This window comes from Lampetra planeri, chromosome 18 (assembly GCF_965212315.1).
Source record: "Lampetra planeri chromosome 18, kcLamPlan1.2.h2, whole genome shotgun sequence".
Taxonomy (NCBI): Eukaryota; Metazoa; Chordata; class Hyperoartia; order Petromyzontiformes; family Petromyzontidae; genus Lampetra; species Lampetra planeri.
This window is the reverse complement of record NC_136124.1, coordinates 11,870,387-11,887,669: the sequence shown is the minus strand read 5'-3', so window position 1 is coordinate 11,887,669 and position 17,283 is coordinate 11,870,387. Positions and strand designations below refer to the sequence as shown.

Below are 17,283 nucleotides of genomic sequence, written 5' to 3'. Positions count from 1 at the left end.
TAAAGCTGAAAAAACAGTGGGTATGGGAAGTCTCTTGGTTGACAGACGAAAAAAGTGATTTTATTTTTAGCAATGAAACAGAGCCTTGTCAGTTCATTTATTATTTTCTAATCACCCCAACTCATTGCCCCCCCGCCATGATCGGCTGTCCTCTTCCTGCCTGGTCATGTTACCTTCGCGACCCTCCACCTCCTGCCAGGCTCATCTTCAAGGGCAGTTGAGGCTCCATTTATTTTTACCATCGTGTTTCGTAAGGGTGGGAAAATGAAAGATCAGACATATATATAATTCTTAATTAAGTTATTGAAGACTGTTACATCCCAGGACCACGAGAGATGGTGACAGCTTTGGAGAGGCTTATATCGGGCAGTGAATGATCATAGCTGATGATGAAAATCCATAAATATTCACGAAGTTTATTCGTCCTGTTATTAGAATGGAAGGTTGCGAGTTGAAATCCCCGTCAGTGGGGTTTGACTCGGCCCATTAACACCATCAATCACTCCTTCAAGGTTGGTTTAAACGATACATTAATACTAATGGTATACCAATGTTACATTTAGGCTGAACAAAACTGTACAAAGGGAAACGAAATTCAACCATAATTTATATTACAAAAAAATAATAGGAGTCTCTCATTTAATTTTTATTTAAAGCTTTCGTGACCGCAGGGATTCATATTCTTTCGGTAAAGTCACGTAGAAGGGAAACAATAAAATCATTATATGTCTCTCATTGAATTGCGAAAATGTATCGAATATCTGGGCTGGAATTGTTCCACCTCTACTATTGATTTATTTCACATTATTTTCATTATATAAAAACAACAAAAACAACACTGATGGTGACGAACGTCTTCAAAATATTCAAATAATTGATGTGAATATATATTCACAGTTGTAGAGTCTGGTGGGGCTGCGTGTAGAGGACCTGGCTAACAATCATAATAACGGTGATGTCATTTTATTTTCTTAAAGTTTAAAGTCTCAGAATGCCTTTTTGTCAGAAAGGCCCTGCATGGAGATTTTGACCAATTCAATGAATAAGTGTTTGGCGTCATGTGGGGGGAAACTGATTACACATGAGGGGACAACCTTAGATCATCCCTGTGGTGTGAATAAAATGTATACCACTTTGTGGGGAGTTGGGTGGAGTCCCTCCTGGTAGCCACCGTTTACGGACCCGCACTTCGCAGCATGGTGAAGTATGGTCAAAAACTCACGTAACAGCACGGATCATATTTAACCTCCACCACAATTCCCACACTTCTGCTCTACTCTCCCAACTACACTGGCTCTCTGTTTGTTTAAATGTCTCACTGTAATCTACAAATCCCTCCATGGTCTTGTCCCACCTTATCTTGCTTCACTCTTATATCTTACCGTGTCCTAATTCCGTCCTCTATGCTCCCAACCTCGACCGCCCCTCTCTGTGCCTCCCTCGCTACCCTGTGCCCAGTCTCGCTCTCTCGCTCCTTTTCACTGTAACAAACTCCCACTGCAAATAAAACAATCATCTTCACTATAACCTGCTTCCTCTCCTCCCTTAAAACAAACCATCTCTCCTCCCTTGCCTATCCTGCTACTGCTGCTCCCTAGCCTGGCCCCCCAACTACGACCAGGCCAACCCCAACCCCTCATTTAACCTCTCGCGCCTGTCTTCATAACTGTCACCATAACTACACCACCACAACTTTTAATAACCCCACTTTATTTATACCACTATCATCTAATATAAAAAGTACAATTGTTGTAAAGCACCTTGGAGTAAGGCGCTGTATAAATATATACAGTATAAGATAAGACACGGTGTGGGGACAGCCTTCATCCAGTAGTGGCTACCATTGATACAATCTTAATCATTTGGGTGAAAAAGGCAAAAATGTATTCTTGCTCACAGCGGCATGCAGCAATGCTCCCTGCGCTCAACGGAGACAGCGGCGGAAAGTTCACCTTACCATGATTTTGGGGGAAAGTCTATCCACACAACAACCACTGTTGATATTCTGTGGGTCTTTCGGTAAAGTCACGTAGATAGGTTCAAAGAAAAGAAAAAAAACCACGACGTTTTGATCGCAACACAAGCGGTCGTCATCAGGATGTTATTTTCTTTGAACCTATCTACGTGACTTTACCGAAAGACCCAAAGAATATGAATTCCTGCAGTCACGAAATCTTTAAGTCAAGATTTAACCGCTGTTGACTTCCCAAAAGGTGAACTTGGAACGTTGGGCTACCATTGATCCAACGGTTCTGATCATATGCCAACGTTGCCATGTTTACCGGGCCAGTACTTGCTCTGCGAAAACCGGAGGGATGATGAATTTACCTGAACTGACCCCTTTCTGGCGGGGGGTGGTGGGGGGGGAGCTTTGACCTCGCGACCTTACAGCTGTGATTCAAGTTACACTACCGACCCCATCACGGGCAATTGACAATTCCATGCGGGCGGGGGGGGGGGTACACTCTGCACTTGTGCTGGAGGCGAACGTTGCCAGCGGAGTAGCCAGATGCTTGGGGTGCACGTTGTGAAATGGCACGCGCGGGCAAAGGTGCTCCGGGAGGGGAGGACGAGGTCGAGGGTGCGTTTGGGGTTGGGGGGGGTGGGTTATGGAGGGCACCGGGGTCGCCATGGTAACCCCCCCACACACACACACGCATAGTCCGGCCTGCACCGAGTTTGTTTTTCCTGGCACCCCGCCAATGTCACAACCCAGACAGCTGCCCGCCAATTATTGTGCGTGGACGGCAACCGCCTGTAATTAGGGGGGCATGTGTGTGTGGGGGGGCATGTGTGTGTGCGTGGGGGGGGGGGGGGGAATGTGTGTGTGTGGGGGGGGCATGTGTGTGTGGGGGGGCATGTGTGTGTGTGGGGGCATGTGTGTGTGTGTGGGGGCATGTGTGTGTGTGTGTGGGGGGGCATGTGTGTGTGCGTGGGGGGGGGGGCATGTGTGTGTGTGGGGGGGCATGTGTGTGTGTGGGGGGGCATGTGTGTGTGTGGGGGCATGTGTGTGTGTGTGGGGGCATGTGTGTGTGTGTTTGGGAGCATGTGTGTGTGTGTGTGGGGGCATGTGTGTGTGTGGGGGCATGTGTGTGTGTGTGGAGGGGCATGTGTGTGTGTGTGGGGGGGCATGTGTGGGGGGGGGGCATGTGTGTGTGTGTGTTGGGGGGCATGTGTGTGTGGGGGGGGCATGTGTGTGTGGGGGGCATGTGTGTGTGTGTGGAGGGGCATGTGTGTATGTGTGGGGGGCATGTGTGTGTGTGGGGGGGGGGGCATGTGTGTGTGTGTGTGGGGGGCATGTGTGTGTGTGTGGGGGGGGGGGGCAGGCATGTGTGTGTGTGTGGGGGGGCATGTGTGTGTGTGGGGGGGGGGGCATGTGTGTGTGTGTGGGGGCATGTGTGTGTGTGGGGGGGGGGGCATGTGTGTGTGTGTGGAGGGGCATGTGTGTGGGGGGGCATGTGTGTGTGTGTGGGGGCATGTATGTGTGGGGGGGCATGTGTGTGTGTGTGGGGGGGCATGTGTGTGGGGGGGCATGTGTGTGTGTGTGTGGGGGGCATGTGTGTGTGTGTGTGGGGGGGGGCATGTGTGTGTGGGGGGGGCATGTGTGTGTGTGTGTGGGGGGGGCATGTGTGTGTGTGAGGGGGGGCATGTGTGTGTGGGGGGCTTGTGTGTGTGTGGAGGGGTATGTGTGTGTGTGGGGGGCGGGCATGTGTGGGGGGGCATGTGTATGTGTGGGGGGGGGCATGTGTGTGTGTGGGGGGGGCATGTGTGTGTGTGGAGGGGCATGTGTGTGTGTGTGGGGGGGGGCATGTGTGTGTGTGTGTGGGGGGCATGTGTGTGTGTGGGGGGGGGGTGGGGCGGGCATGTGTGTGTGTGTGGGGGGGGGGGGGCGGGCATGTGTGTGTGTGGGGGGGCATGTGTGTGGGGGGGCATGTGTGTGTGTGGGGGGGCATGTGTGTGTGTGGGGGGGCATGTGTGTGTGTGTGGGGGGGGGCATGTGTGTGTGTGGGGGGGGCATGTGTGTGTGTGTGTGGGGGGGGCATGTGTGTGTGTGTGGGGGGGCATGTGTGTGTGTGGGGGGGCATGTGTGTGTGTGTGGGGGGGGGGCATGTGTGTGTGTGTGGGGGGGGGGCATGTGTGTGTGTGTGTGGGGGGGGCATGTGTGTGTGTGGGGGGGGCATGTGTGTGTGTGTGTGTGGGGGGGCATGTGTGTGTGTGTGTGGGGGGGCATGTGTGTGTGGGGGGGGCATGTGTGTGTGTGGGGGGGGCATGTGTGTGTGTGGGGGGGGCATGTGTGTGTGTGGGGGGGGCATGTGTGTGTGGGGGGGGGGCATGTGTGTGTGTGTGGGGGGGGGCATGTGTGTGTGTGGGGGGGGGGCATGTGTGTGTGTGTGGGGGGGGCATGTGTGTGTGTGGGGGGGCATGTGTGTGTGTGGGGGGGGGGCATGTGTGTGTGTGTGGGGGGGGCATGTGCGTGTGTGGGGGGGGGCATGTGTGTGTGTGTGGGGGGGCATGTGTGTGTGTGGGGGGGGGCATGTGTATGTGTGTGGGGGGGGGCATGTGTGTGTGTGTGGGGGCATGTGTGTGTGTGTGGGGGGGCATGTGTGTGTGTGGGGGGGCATGTGTGTGTGTGGGGGGGGCATGTGTTTGTGTGGGGGGGGGCATGTGTTTGTGTGGGGGGGCATGTGTGTGTGTGGGGGGGGGCATGTGTGTGTGTGGGGGGGGCATGTGTGTGTGTGTGTGGGCGGGGAAATGTGTGTGTGTGGGGGGGGTACATGTGTTTGTGTGGGGGGGGGGCATGTGTGTGTGTGGGGGGGGGGGCATGTGTGTGTGTGGGGGGGGGACATGTGCGTGTGTGGGGGGGGGGCATGTGTGTGTGTGGGGGGGGCATGTGTGTGTGTGGGGGGGGGCATGTGTGTGTGTGGGGGGGGGGCATGTGTGTGTGTGGGGGGGGGCATGTGTGTGTGTGGGGGGGGGCATGTGTGTGTGTGGGGGGGTACATGTGTTTGTGTGGGGGGGGGCATGTGTGTGGGTGTGGGGGGGGGCATGTGTGTGTGTGGGGGGGGGGGCATGTGTGTGTGTGGGGGGGGGGGCATGTGTGTGTGTGGGGGGGGCATGTGTTTGTGTGGGGGGGGGGCATGTGTGTGTGGGGGGGGGGGGCATGTGTGTGTGGGGGGGGGGGGCATGTGTGTGTGTGGGGGGGGGCATGTGTGTGTGTGTGTGGGGGGGGGCATGTGTGTGTGTGTGTGGGGGGGGCATGTGTGTGTGTGGGGGGGCATGTGTGTGTGTGTGGGGGGGGCATGTGTGTGTGCGGAGGGGCATGTGTGTGTGTGTGTGGGGGGGCATGTGTGTGTGTGTGGGGGGGCATGTGTGTGTGTGGGGGGGCGTGTGTGTGTGGGGGGGCATGTGTGTGTGTGGGGGGGGGGGCATGTGTGTGTGTGTGGGGGGGCATGTGTGTGTGTGTGGGGGGGGGGCATGTGTGTGTGTGTTGGGGGGCATGTGTGTGTGTGGGGGGGGGCATGTGTATGTGTGTGGGGGGGGCATGTGTGTGTGTGGGGGGGCATGTGTGTGTGTGTGGGGGGGCATGTGTGTGTGTGTGGGGGGGGCATGTGTGTGTGTGTGGGGGGGCATGTGTGTGTGTGGGGGGGCATGTGTTTGGTGTGGGGGGGGGCATGTGTTTGTGTGGGGGGGGGGCATGTGTGTGTGTGGGGGGGGCATGTGTGTGTGTGGGGGGGGGCATGTGTGTGTGGGGGGGGCATGTGTGTGTGTGGGGGGGTACATGTGTTTGTGTGGGGGGGGCATGTGTGTGTGTGGGGGGGGGGCATGTGTGTGTGTGGGGGGGGGGCATGTGCGTGTGTGGGGGGGGCATGTGCGTGTGTGGGGGGGGGCATGTGTGTGTGTGGGGGGGGGGCATGTGTGTGTGTGGGGGGGGGGCATGTGTGTGTGTGGGGGGGCATGTGTGTGTGTGTGGGGGGGGCATGTGTGTGTGCGGAGGGGCATGTGTGTGTGTGTGTGGGGGGGCATGTGTGTGTGTGTGGGGGGGCATGTGTGTGTGTGGGGGGGCATGTGTGTGTGTGGGGGGGCATGTGTGTGTGTGGGGGGGGGCATGTGTGTGTGTGGGGGGGGCATGTGTGTGTGTGTGGGGGGGGGGGCATGTGTGTGTGTGTGTGGGGGGGCATGTGTGTGTGTGGGGGGGGGGGGCATGTGTATGTGTGTGGGGGGGGCATGTGTGTGTGTGGGGGGGCATGTGTGTGTGTGTGGGGGGGGCATGTGTGTGTGTGTGGGGGGGGCATGTGTGTGTGTGTGGGGGGGCATGTGTGTGTGTGGGGGGGCATGTGTTTGTGTGGGGGGGGCATGTGTTTGTGTGGGGGGGGGGCATGTGTGTGTGTGGGGGGGGGCATGTGTGTGTGTGGGGGGGGGCATGTGTGTGTGGGGGGGGGCATGTGTGTGTGTGGGGGGGGTACATGTGTTTGTGTGGGGGGGGGCATGTGTGTGTGTGGGGGGGGGGGCATGTGTGTGTGTGGGGGGGGGGCATGTGCGTGTGTGGGGGGGGCATGTGCGTGTGTGGGGGGGGGCATGTGTGTGTGTGGGGGGGGGGGCATGTGTGTGTGTGGGGGGGGGCATGTGTGTGTGTGGGGGGGGCATGTGTGTGTGTGGGGGGGGGGCATGTGTGTGTGTGGGGGGGGGGCATGTGTTTGTGTGGGGGTGGGCATGTGTGTGTGTGGGGGGGGGCATGTGTGGGGGGGGGGCATGTGTGTGTGTGTGTGGGGGGGGCATGTGTGTGTGTGGGATCCAGGGCGAATGGGGTTGGAGATCTCGGGGTGGGGGGCGGGGATGGGGGGGCTGACACTCCCAGTGGAGAAGGGCAGTGTTGGCAAGGATTATCCTCTCCAAAAAGTAATCGATATCCGATGACACGAGGTGTTAGAAAGTACTGTAACGTGCCGTGTGTATTTAAATCGCTACGATTGCAAATGTTCACACCGAGTAACATTCTGATGACCGCCGATGGACTTTATGAATCGTGATTAACGTGCCGTTAACGGTGAGCACAACAAGTAGGGTCTAATTGCAAACCAAATGGTTGGTCGCTGGGTCGTTCTCCCGGCGCGGCAGTTTAGCCAATGTGGGTGTTTCTTACACCCCCCCAACCCAAGCAGCGTAATTGTGTGACAACCACAGTCGACCGGTATCAGTCGCGTGTTTTGGGGTAAATTGTGGGCACTCCCACCCCGGCCAAGATATCTGCAGGCAAGCGTGGAAGATGATGTATCGTTGCCCCATCGATGTATATAACAGTTGCTCTATCACACGTGGCAACTGTTATGTACGTGAAAAAAATATATGAGCGCGAAAGAGTAGGCCAAAAATAGAGCTGGCCTCCTCTCGAGAGGGGAACCGGCCTGCAGACGTCTTGGGCGTGATGGGAGTACCCACAGTTTACCCCACCACACGCGACCGATACTGATCGACTGTCGTTGTACCCATTTACACTCCTTGGGTGGACAGCGCCGTGATTTAAGAAAGATGCACATTGGCTGAACTGCCGGCTATGGGCCAATCAGCCAGAATGTGCGGCACCCGTTCGAAACGTCAGGTCTGCGAACATAAGCAGGGTTGAGCCTGGATAGTGCTTGGCTCGGAATTGCCAAGAATAACTGGTTTGTTGTAAGCTGCCACAGTGTGGACAGCCGAAGCAGTGGGGTATCCAAGGGGGGTCGGTGGGGGCAATGGGGGGGGGGGGTTGACCCCCCCCCTATCCATAAATGAATATCCCGAAGAAAATACAGTATATGGATTTGTTTTTATCTTACTAACGTTGGACCTCCTATATAAAAAAAGCCTTAACATTTGTGACCCCACCACCCGCACCCCTTGGGATCCGTCCACCCCCGCCCCCCTCTGGGAAGTTTCTATTCCCATCTCTCAGCAGAGGACAATACGGCAGAGTGCGTCGTTGTACTGCACTAAGCTCCAACATCCACACTCTTCGCCTTCACCAACCCGCACCACTTGCGCTGACCAGCTTGATGAAGTTACTGCTGAACAGCCTCCCACGAGCCGGACCGGCGTATCTCTCGAAGCCTTCATACAGCAGTGGATTGAGAAAGGAGCCGTGCATATAGACAGACGTGGCTGACGCTGTCCTCACAATAACCCAAGCTGTTGACGCCAGCATTAGGTCCTGATTACGATGACTGATGATAATCACTCTCTCATCACTGGGGGAAGGCCGCATGGTGCATGAAGAGTGATTAGGAGATGATTTGCATAGGTAAAAAGTTCGCACAACCAGTATCCAATGATATTTATTGCTGCTATGTTTGACTCTCGATGTTCCATTCATTGCATTTCCTTTATTTAACCAGGTGAGGGACCAACGGGAGGACTGACTGTATAAAGACGCTATCATCAATACACAAAACACTCGCTTACGAGAGCAAGCAAACATCCTAGAGACTGTGCCCTCGTGAAAGGTAGTATGCGAGTATTTCCTCAATAAATAAAACACTTTAAAAGGAGTTTTAAAATACCAGCCGCACGCACGTAATTTGGATGCAACCGTCCGTCCGTACCTCCCTCCAGCCATCAAAACAAATATTAATAATATGTATACATATTTATCGTGTGCTCGGGCGTCATGTCATTTAGATGAAGACGTATCCAAAATTATCTATCATACACGCTCCTTTACTTCAAAGGGATCCGGCTTGTTTCTAACTATTGGGGTAAAAGTCCGGTTCTGTGACCGGCACAGTAGCAAATGTGCTTTTATGTTCTATTCTGACGGGGACTTTCTCGTCTTGTTACAGATGTGATTCGGCACTCCGACCTCAAACACCCGCATTTCCTTGACCATTAAGTTTGCCTCTCAACTGTGGGAAAATGGATCATGGTCCATATTAAAAAAAATTCACAAAACGATTTATACCATAGTTTGGAAAGATTGTGTGAATGTGAGATCGCATCTTTCATATTCTCCGGATTTTGAGATGCACCCCTCCTCCCCCTCCCTTCTCGTGTATATTTTGAATCGTAAGTTGGGGGTACATTTAATAATCTGGTAGGTTTGCGTAGGTGACCAGATTTACAGAACTTTATTTTACACCAAGGGTGCGTCAATAATACAATTATTGCATTATGAATATGGTGTAAAGACGAAGCAATGCATCACGTGCCAATTACTTATAGGCGACAGACTCCAATTATTATTAGGGATGCTACTTAATTTAGAGTAACAATATTACTGTACACTTTTATATTTTAGCTTAAAAACAGCACACACAGATCATTTTAAACATTACACTACTCAAAGTGTCTGAATACCTCTCCTCCAGAGTTTGGCTGTTTTTAATTAATGATGCACCACTCCCAGAGGGCATTGCTTCTTGTCCTCTTGCTTCATAAGTGGGGTAGCTATACTCTTAGGTTTTTGTCGGTAAAGTCACGTAGGTAAAAAATAATAATAATAATAAATCAATTAAATCACGACGTTTCGGAGGCAACACAAGTCTCCGTCTTCAGGTGGGACCGTCACAGCTAAATTTACTGTATCGAGTGAGGAGAAATCCAAGAGACAAGCTAGGACACAGCAGCAGAAGTGAGTGTGAAAGCGATGGGTATTACCTTGTTATCGCGGCATCTCTTGAGGAAGGCCAGCGTCTCGAGAAGCTGTGACTTCTTGTCTCGTTGTCTGTTAAAAACTCTAACATATAGGTGAAATTCCTCCCCGTAGAGGGTATTAATTCTAGATTTGAAGCTTTCGTGACTGCAAGGATTTATACTCTCAGGTTTTTTCGGGGTAGCTGTTGTGCTCATCTTTAAATATGTAAATATAAAACATCTGAGGCTAGGATCACACAGGGTGGCTTATTCATTACTGTTGTTGAATAACAACTAAGGGGGAAATAAACTAAATGCACACAATTTATTCCATCACCTATTTTGTTTAAGTCAGAATTTGTTTGTAATCTGCTCTATACCTGATGTGTTTGTGTACAAGTAGCTCTGCGTGTGATGTGGCTCTCGAAATATTTTGGTCAGAGAGGGAAAAAAATTGCCCTTGTGATATGAAAGGTTGCGACCCCTGGCCATATTCGCGACAGCCCCAATGAATGTGAACTCACGCACAAGCTCAAGGCCGCCGCCTGCAGGAATAACAAGCGCAGTCACACCACTTCCAGAATGCACCGCGTGTAAATCGCTATTCACATTTTGATTAAAGCAAGCAGGTAATGAATGTGGATTTGTTCAGTAAACAATATTAATATTTAGTTTGTTATCTTTTGAGACAATATTAAGCATGGAATTGCTATACTAACATTGTGCGATGTTACGGATGTGACACATCTTTGTGAACCCATGGTGTAGAGAGAAATTCTCGGCGTATGTGGGCTCTGCCACGAATCGTTGCAAAGTGTCGCTTCTCGGCCTTTTGGCCAAGATTAAGTGTAGTATCTGGTTTTTTTACCAGTTTAATATCGGATACGTATTACATAGTGGTAGCTTATATTAAATAGATTAGCGTAAGTACCCGGCGAAAAAGGCAGAGAATTCCTTCAGTCACGAAAGGTTTAAATAAAATGTTAAGGCAGACACATTGATTTACGCACAAACATTGGCCCACGCACATGAACTTACACGCGCACAGACAACAACAACCGCCATTTGCCACGAAGTGGTGCTGACGTCACCACGACGCTTGTGCCAGGCCATGTGCACCTTGTGGCCACGTCAAGTGTCAAATGCCTGCTGGCAGGAGGTCACGGGGCAGACCCAGGTGCCACAGGTCGAATGACTGAGATGACTGGCTGATGCACCACCTGTGCCCCCTACTGTGCCAACTTGCTGGCAAGTGTGTGTTATCGCTTCTCGGCCTTTTGGCTAAGATCAAGTGTAGTATCTGTTCTTATCAGTTTAATATCTGATACGTACCACATTGTGGTACCTTATATTGAATTGATTTTTGGGACAGGGAGATGGAATAGAGGCTTGCTCCGTCCACTCCGCGCATCAACCCTGTATTGCAGTTTCTCCGGGAATGGTGCACCTCCCTGCTGGGGGAAGGATATCATCAAACAAAAGTAGGCTATGTTGGGTTTGCAAACTCTATTTCCGCTGTTTGTCCGTAATTGGGTGCGTTCTCTCCTGTTTTGTTACCAGTCCCCTCCATCTTCTCATTTGTGCCCTGGATAGCTGTCAAATTTCAAAAATCTATCAAACTCTTTTCACAGGTATCCAGTCGGTGTGGGTCAAGAAGTAATATGTCATATGCACATGCACTTATATATAAACAGTTTGTTTTATCCTGTACTGCTCTGTTTGTTACGTCTTCATAACGCAGTATTGCCCATAATTCCGTAATTTACCTATCTTAGTCTATCTTGCTTCATGTGCTATGTAGAAAGGCCTTAGGCTGAAATGTTACTATACCTTCCTTTAGGGACAGTGTTTATTAACGAACGATATTTTTTCGATAGTTTTTTTTCATTCATATGTATTGGTCGTACAATTTGTATTATTATATTAGCATTTTCAGATTCTAATTCTCTTAATCAATTACAATTGCACCTAAAAACTTCCTCGTTTGTTGGCAGAAACAAACTCGGTTTAATTATTTCTGGGTGTGCCAAAGCCTTTTGCAGAAATTGAGATTTTGTCCCCGTTTCAAATATGAATGGCCGTGTGCGTGACTGATGCTTGTTTAATATTCCGTATCTCTTAACACCATGGCACATGCGGAATGGTCGTGATAACTTATGCGCATATTCTTTGGTAAAGTCACGTAAAGTATTTTTTTGTAATTTTTGTTATTTTCTTTGAAGCTATCTATGTGACTTTACCGAAAGACCCAAATAATATTCGCACAATAAGTTACCACGACCATTCCGCATGTGCCATGGTGTTTAAAATAACAAAGTAGTTTTTTGTTAGTTTTTTTATATTTCTTTGAACCTATCTACATGACTTTACCGAAAGGCCCAAAGAATATGAATTCCTGCAGTCACGAAAGCTTTAAGTCAGTATTTATTGTGCGTAGTAACGGGTGGAGGCCCCATGGTGTAGAGAGAGTATTGGCGTATGTAATCTCCACCACTGGCAAGTGTGTGTTATCGCTTCTCGGCCTTTTGGCTAAGATCAAGTGTAGTATCTGTTCTTATCAGTTTAATATCTGATACGTACCACATTGTGGTACCTTATATTAAATTGATTTTTGGGACAGGGAGATGGAATAGGGGCTTGCTCCGTCCACTCCGCGCATAAACCCGGTAGTGCAGTTTCTCCGGGAATGGTGCACCTCCCTGCTGGGGGAGGGATATCATCAAACAAAAGTAGACTATGTTGGGTTTGCAAACCCCATTTGCGCTGTTTGTCCGTAATTGGGTGCGTTCTCTCCTGCTTTGTTACCAGTCCCCTCCATCTTCTCATTTGTGCCCTGGATAGCTGTCAAATTTCAAAAATCTATCAAACTCTTTTCACAGGTATCCAGTCGGTGTGGGTCAAGAAGTAATATGTCATATGCACATGCACTTATATACACACAGTTTGTTTTATCCTGTACTGCTCTGTTTGTTAGATTTTGTCCCGGTTTCAAATATGAATGGCCGTGTGCGTGACTGATGCTTGTTTAATATTCCGTATCTCTTAACACCATGGCACATGCGGAATGGTCGTGATAACTTATTGTGCGCATATTCTTTGGTAAAGTCACGTAAAGTATTTTTTTGTAATTTTTGTTATTTTCTTTGAAGCTATCTATGTGACTTTACCGAAAGACCCAAATAATATTCGCACAATAAGTTACCACGACCATTCCGCATGTGCCATGGTGTTAAAAATAACAAAGTAGTTTTTGTTAGTTTTTTTTTTATATTTCTTTGAACCTATCTACATGACTTTACCGAAAGGCCCAAAGAATATGAATTCCTGCAGTCACGAAAGCTTTAAGTCAGTATTTATTGTGCGTAGTAACGGGTGGAGGCCCCATGGTGTAGAGAGAGTCTTGGCGTATGTAATCTCCACCACTGGCAAGTGTGTGTTATCGCTTCTCGGCCTTTTGGCTAAGATCAAGTGTAGTATCTGTTCTTATCAGTTTAATATCTGATACGTACCACATTGTGGTACCTTATATTGAATTGATTTTTGGGACAGGGAGATGGAATAGAGGCTTGCTCCGTCCACTCTGCGCATCAACCCTGTATTGCAGTTTCTCCGGGAATGGTGCACCTCCCTGCTGGGGGAAGGATATCATCAAACAAAAGTAGACTATGTTGGGTTTGCAAACTCTATTTCCGCTGTTTGTCCGTAATTGGGTGCGTTCTCTCCTGTTTTGTTACCAGTCCCCTCCATCTTCTCATTTGTGCCCTGGATAGCTGTCAAATTTCAAAAATCTATCAAACTCTTTTCACAGGTATCCAGTCGGTGTGGGTCAAGAAGTAATATGTCATATGCACATGCACTTATATATAAACAGTTTGTTTTATCCTGTACTGCTCTGTTTGTTACGTCTTCATAACGCAGTATTGCCCATAATTCCGTAATTTACCTATCTTAGTCTATCTTGCTTCATGTGCTATGTAGAAAGGCCTTAGGCTGAAATGTTACTATACCTTCCTTTAGGGACAGTGTTTATTAACGAACGATATTTTTTCGATAGTTTTTTTCATTCATATGTATTGGTCGTACAATTTGTATTATTATATTAGCATTTTCAGATTCTAATTCTCTTAATCAATTACAATTGCACCTAAAAACTTCCTCGTTTGTTGGCAGAAACAAACTCGGTTTAATTATTTCTGGGTGTGCCAAAGCCTTTTGCAGAAATTGAGATTTTGTCCCGGTTTCAAATATGAATGGCCGTGTGCGTGACTGATGCTTGTTTAATATTCCGTATCTCTTAACACCATGGCACATGCGGAATGGTCGTGATAACTTATGCGCATATTCTTTGGTAAAGTCACGTAAAGTATTTTTTTGTAATTTTTGTTATTTTCTTTGAAGCTATCTATGTGACTTTACCGAAAGACCCAAATAATATTCGCACAATAAGTTACCACGACCATTCCGCATGTGTCATGGTGTTAAAAATAACAAAGTAGTTTTTTGTTAGTTTTTTTATATTTCTTTGAACCTTTCTACATGACTTTACCGAAAGGCCCAAAGAATATGAATTCCTGCAGTCACGAAAGCTTTAAGTCAGTATTTATTGTGCGTAGTAACGGGTGGAGGCCCCATGGTGTAGAGAGAGTCTTGGCGTATGTAATCTCCACCACTGGCAAGTGTGTGTTATCGCTTCTCGGCCTTTTGGCTAAGATCAAGTGTAGTATCTGTTCTTATCAGTTTAATATCTGATACGTACCACATTGTGGTACCTTATATTAAATTGATTTTTGGGACAGGGAGATGGAATAGGGGCTTGCTCCGTCCACTCCGCGCATAAACCCGGTATTGCAGTTTCTCCGGGAATGGTGCACCTCCCTGCTGGGGGAGGGATATCATCAAACAAAAGTAGACTATGTTGGGTTTGCAAACCCCATTTGCGCTGTTTGTCCGTAATTGGGTGCGTTCTCTCCTGCTTTGTTACCAGTCCCCTCCATCTTCTCATTTGTGCCCTGGATAGCTGTCAAATTTCAAAAATCTATCAAACTCTTTTCACAGGTATCCAGTCGGTGTGGGTCAAGAAGTAATATGTCATATGCACATGCACTTATATACACACAGTTTGTTTTATCCTGTACTGCTCTGTTTGTTAGATTTTGTCCCGGTTTCAAATATGAATGGCCGTGTGCGTGACTGATGCTTGTTTAATATTCCGTATCTCTTAACACCATGGCACATGCGGAATGGTCGTGATAACTTATTGTGCGCATATTCTTTGGTAAAGTCACGTAAAGTATTTTTTTGTAATTTTTGTTATTTTCTTTGAAGCTATCTATGTGACTTTACCGAAAGACCCAAATAATATTCGCACAATAAGTTACCACGACCATTCCGCATGTGCCATGGTGTTAAAAATAACAAAGTAGTTTTTGTTAGTTTTTTTTTTATATTTCTTTGAACCTATCTACATGACTTTACCGAAAGGCCCAAAGAATATGAATTCCTGCAGTCACGAAAGCTTTAAGTCAGTATTTATTGTGCGTAGTAACGGGTGGAGGCCCCATGGTGTAGAGAGAGTCTTGGCGTATGTAATCTCCACCACTGGCAAGTATGTGTTATCGCTTCTCGGCCTTTTGGCTAAGATCAAGTGTAGTATCTGTTCTTATCAGTTTAATATCTGATACGTACCACATTGTGGTACCTTATATTGAATTGATTTTTGGGACAGGGAGATGGAATAGAGGCTTGCTCCGTCCACTCCGCGCATCAACCCTGTATTGCAGTTTCTCCGGGAATGGTGCACCTCCCTGCTGGGGGAAGGATATCATCAAACAAAAGTAGACTATGTTGGGTTTGCAAACTCTATTTCCGCTGTTTGTCCGTAATTGGGTGCGTTCTCTCCTGTTTTGTTACCAGTCCCCTCCATCTTCTCATTTGTGCCCTGGATAGCTGTCAAATTTCAAAAATCTATCAAACTCTTTTCACAGGTATCCAGTCGGTGTGGGTCAAGAAGTAATATGTCATATGCACATGCACTTATATATAAACAGTTTGTTTTATCCTGTACTGCTCTGTTTGTTACGTCTTCATAACGCAGTATTGCCCATAATTCCGTAATTTACCTATCTTAGTCTATCTTGCTTCATGTGCTATGTAGAAAGGCCTTAGGCTGAAATGTTACTATACCTTCCTTTAGGGACAGTGTTTATTAACGAACGATATTTTTTCGATAGTTTTTTTTCATTCATATGTATTGGTCGTACAATTTGTATTATTATATTAGCATTTTCAGATTCTAATTCTCTTAATCAATAGCAATTGCACCTAAAAACTTCCTCGTTTGTTGGCAGAAACAAACTCGGTTTAATTATTTCTGGGTGTGCCAAAGCCTTTTGCAGAAATTGAGATTTTGTCCCGGTTTCAAATATGAATGGCCGTGTGCGTGACTGATGCTTGTTTAATATTCCGTATCTCTTAACGCCATGGCACATGCGGAATGGTCGTGATAACTTATGCGCATATTCTTTGGTAAAGTCACGTAACGTATTTTTTTGTAATTTTTGTTATTTTCTTTGAAGCTATCTATGTGACTTTACCGAAAGACCCAAATAATATTCGCACAATAAGTTACCACGACCATTCCGCATGTGCCATGGTGTTAAAAATAACAAAGTAGTTTTTTGTTAGTTTTTTTATATTTCTTTGAACCTATCTACATGACTTTACCGAAAGGCCCAAAGAATATGAATTCCTGCAGTCACGAAAGCTTTAAGTCAGTATTTATTGTGCGTAGTAACGGGTGGAGGCCCCATGGTGTAGAGAGAGTCTTGGCGTATGTAATCTCCACCACTGGCAAGTGTGTGTTATCGCTTCTCGGCCTTTTGGCTAAGATCAAGTGTAGTATCTGTTCTTATCAGTTTAATATCTGATACGTACCACATTGTGGTACCTTATATTAAATTGATTTTTGGGACAGGGAGATGGAATAGGGGCTTGCTCCGTCCACTCCGCGCATAAACCCGGTATTGCAGTTTCTCCGGGAATGGTGCACCTCCCTGCTGGGGGAGGAATATCATCAAACAAAAGTAGACTATGTTGGGTTTGCAAACCCCATTTGCGCTGTTTGTCCGTAATTGGGTGCGTTCTCTCCTGCTTTGTTACCAGTCCCCTCCATCTTCTCATTTGTGCCCTGGATAGCTGTCAAATTTCAAAAATCTATCAAACTCTTTTCACAGGTATCCAGTCGGTGTGGGTCAAGAAGTAATATGTCATATGCACATGCACTTATATACAAACAGTTTTTTTTATCCTGTACTGCTCTGTTTGTTACGTCTTCATAACGCAGTATTGCCCATAATTCCGCAATTTACCTATCTTAGTCTATCTTGCTTCATGTGCTATGTAGAAAGGCCTTAGGCTGAAATTTTACTATACCTTCCTTTAGGGACAGTGTTTATTAACGAACGATATTTTTTCGATATTTTTTTTTCATTCAGATGTATTGGTCGTACAATTTGTATTATTATATTAGCATTTTCAGATTCTTATTCTCTTAATCAATTACAATTGCACCTAAGAACTTCCTCGTTTGTTGGCAGAAACAAACTCGGTTTAATTTTTTCTGGGTGTGCCAAAGCCTTTTGCAGAAATTGAGATTTTGTCCCGGTTTCAAATATGAATGGC

The 17,283-nt window shown here is 47.9% G+C and overlaps 6 non-coding genes and 1 pseudogene across 6 annotated transcripts; all 7 read left to right on the top strand.

Annotated features, from left to right (window-relative positions):
- Positions 1-10,419: 10,419 nt before the first annotated feature.
- Positions 10,420-10,560, top strand: LOC144723867 (U2 spliceosomal RNA; annotated as a pseudogene).
- Positions 10,561-10,864: 304 nt separating this feature from the next.
- Positions 10,865-11,055, top strand: LOC144723854 (U2 spliceosomal RNA). Its single transcript, XR_013586380.1, has one exon. It is a non-coding gene; the product is annotated as a U2 spliceosomal RNA (small nuclear RNA).
- Positions 11,056-12,112: 1,057 nt separating this feature from the next.
- Positions 12,113-12,303, top strand: LOC144723818 (U2 spliceosomal RNA). The gene has a single exon (XR_013586345.1). It is a non-coding gene; the product is annotated as a U2 spliceosomal RNA (small nuclear RNA).
- Positions 12,304-13,041: 738 nt separating this feature from the next.
- LOC144723857 (U2 spliceosomal RNA) lies at positions 13,042-13,232 on the top strand. Its single transcript, XR_013586382.1, has one exon. It is a non-coding gene; the product is annotated as a U2 spliceosomal RNA (small nuclear RNA).
- Positions 13,233-14,288: 1,056 nt separating this feature from the next.
- Positions 14,289-14,479, top strand: LOC144723770 (U2 spliceosomal RNA). The gene has a single exon (XR_013586295.1). It is a non-coding gene; the product is annotated as a U2 spliceosomal RNA (small nuclear RNA).
- Positions 14,480-15,217: 738 nt separating this feature from the next.
- On the top strand, positions 15,218-15,408 carry LOC144723853 (U2 spliceosomal RNA). Its single transcript, XR_013586379.1, has one exon. It is a non-coding gene; the product is annotated as a U2 spliceosomal RNA (small nuclear RNA).
- A 1,057-nt stretch (positions 15,409-16,465) lies between these two features.
- LOC144723769 (U2 spliceosomal RNA) lies at positions 16,466-16,656 on the top strand. Its single transcript, XR_013586294.1, has one exon. It is a non-coding gene; the product is annotated as a U2 spliceosomal RNA (small nuclear RNA).
- The last annotated feature ends 627 nt before the right edge of the window (positions 16,657-17,283 follow it).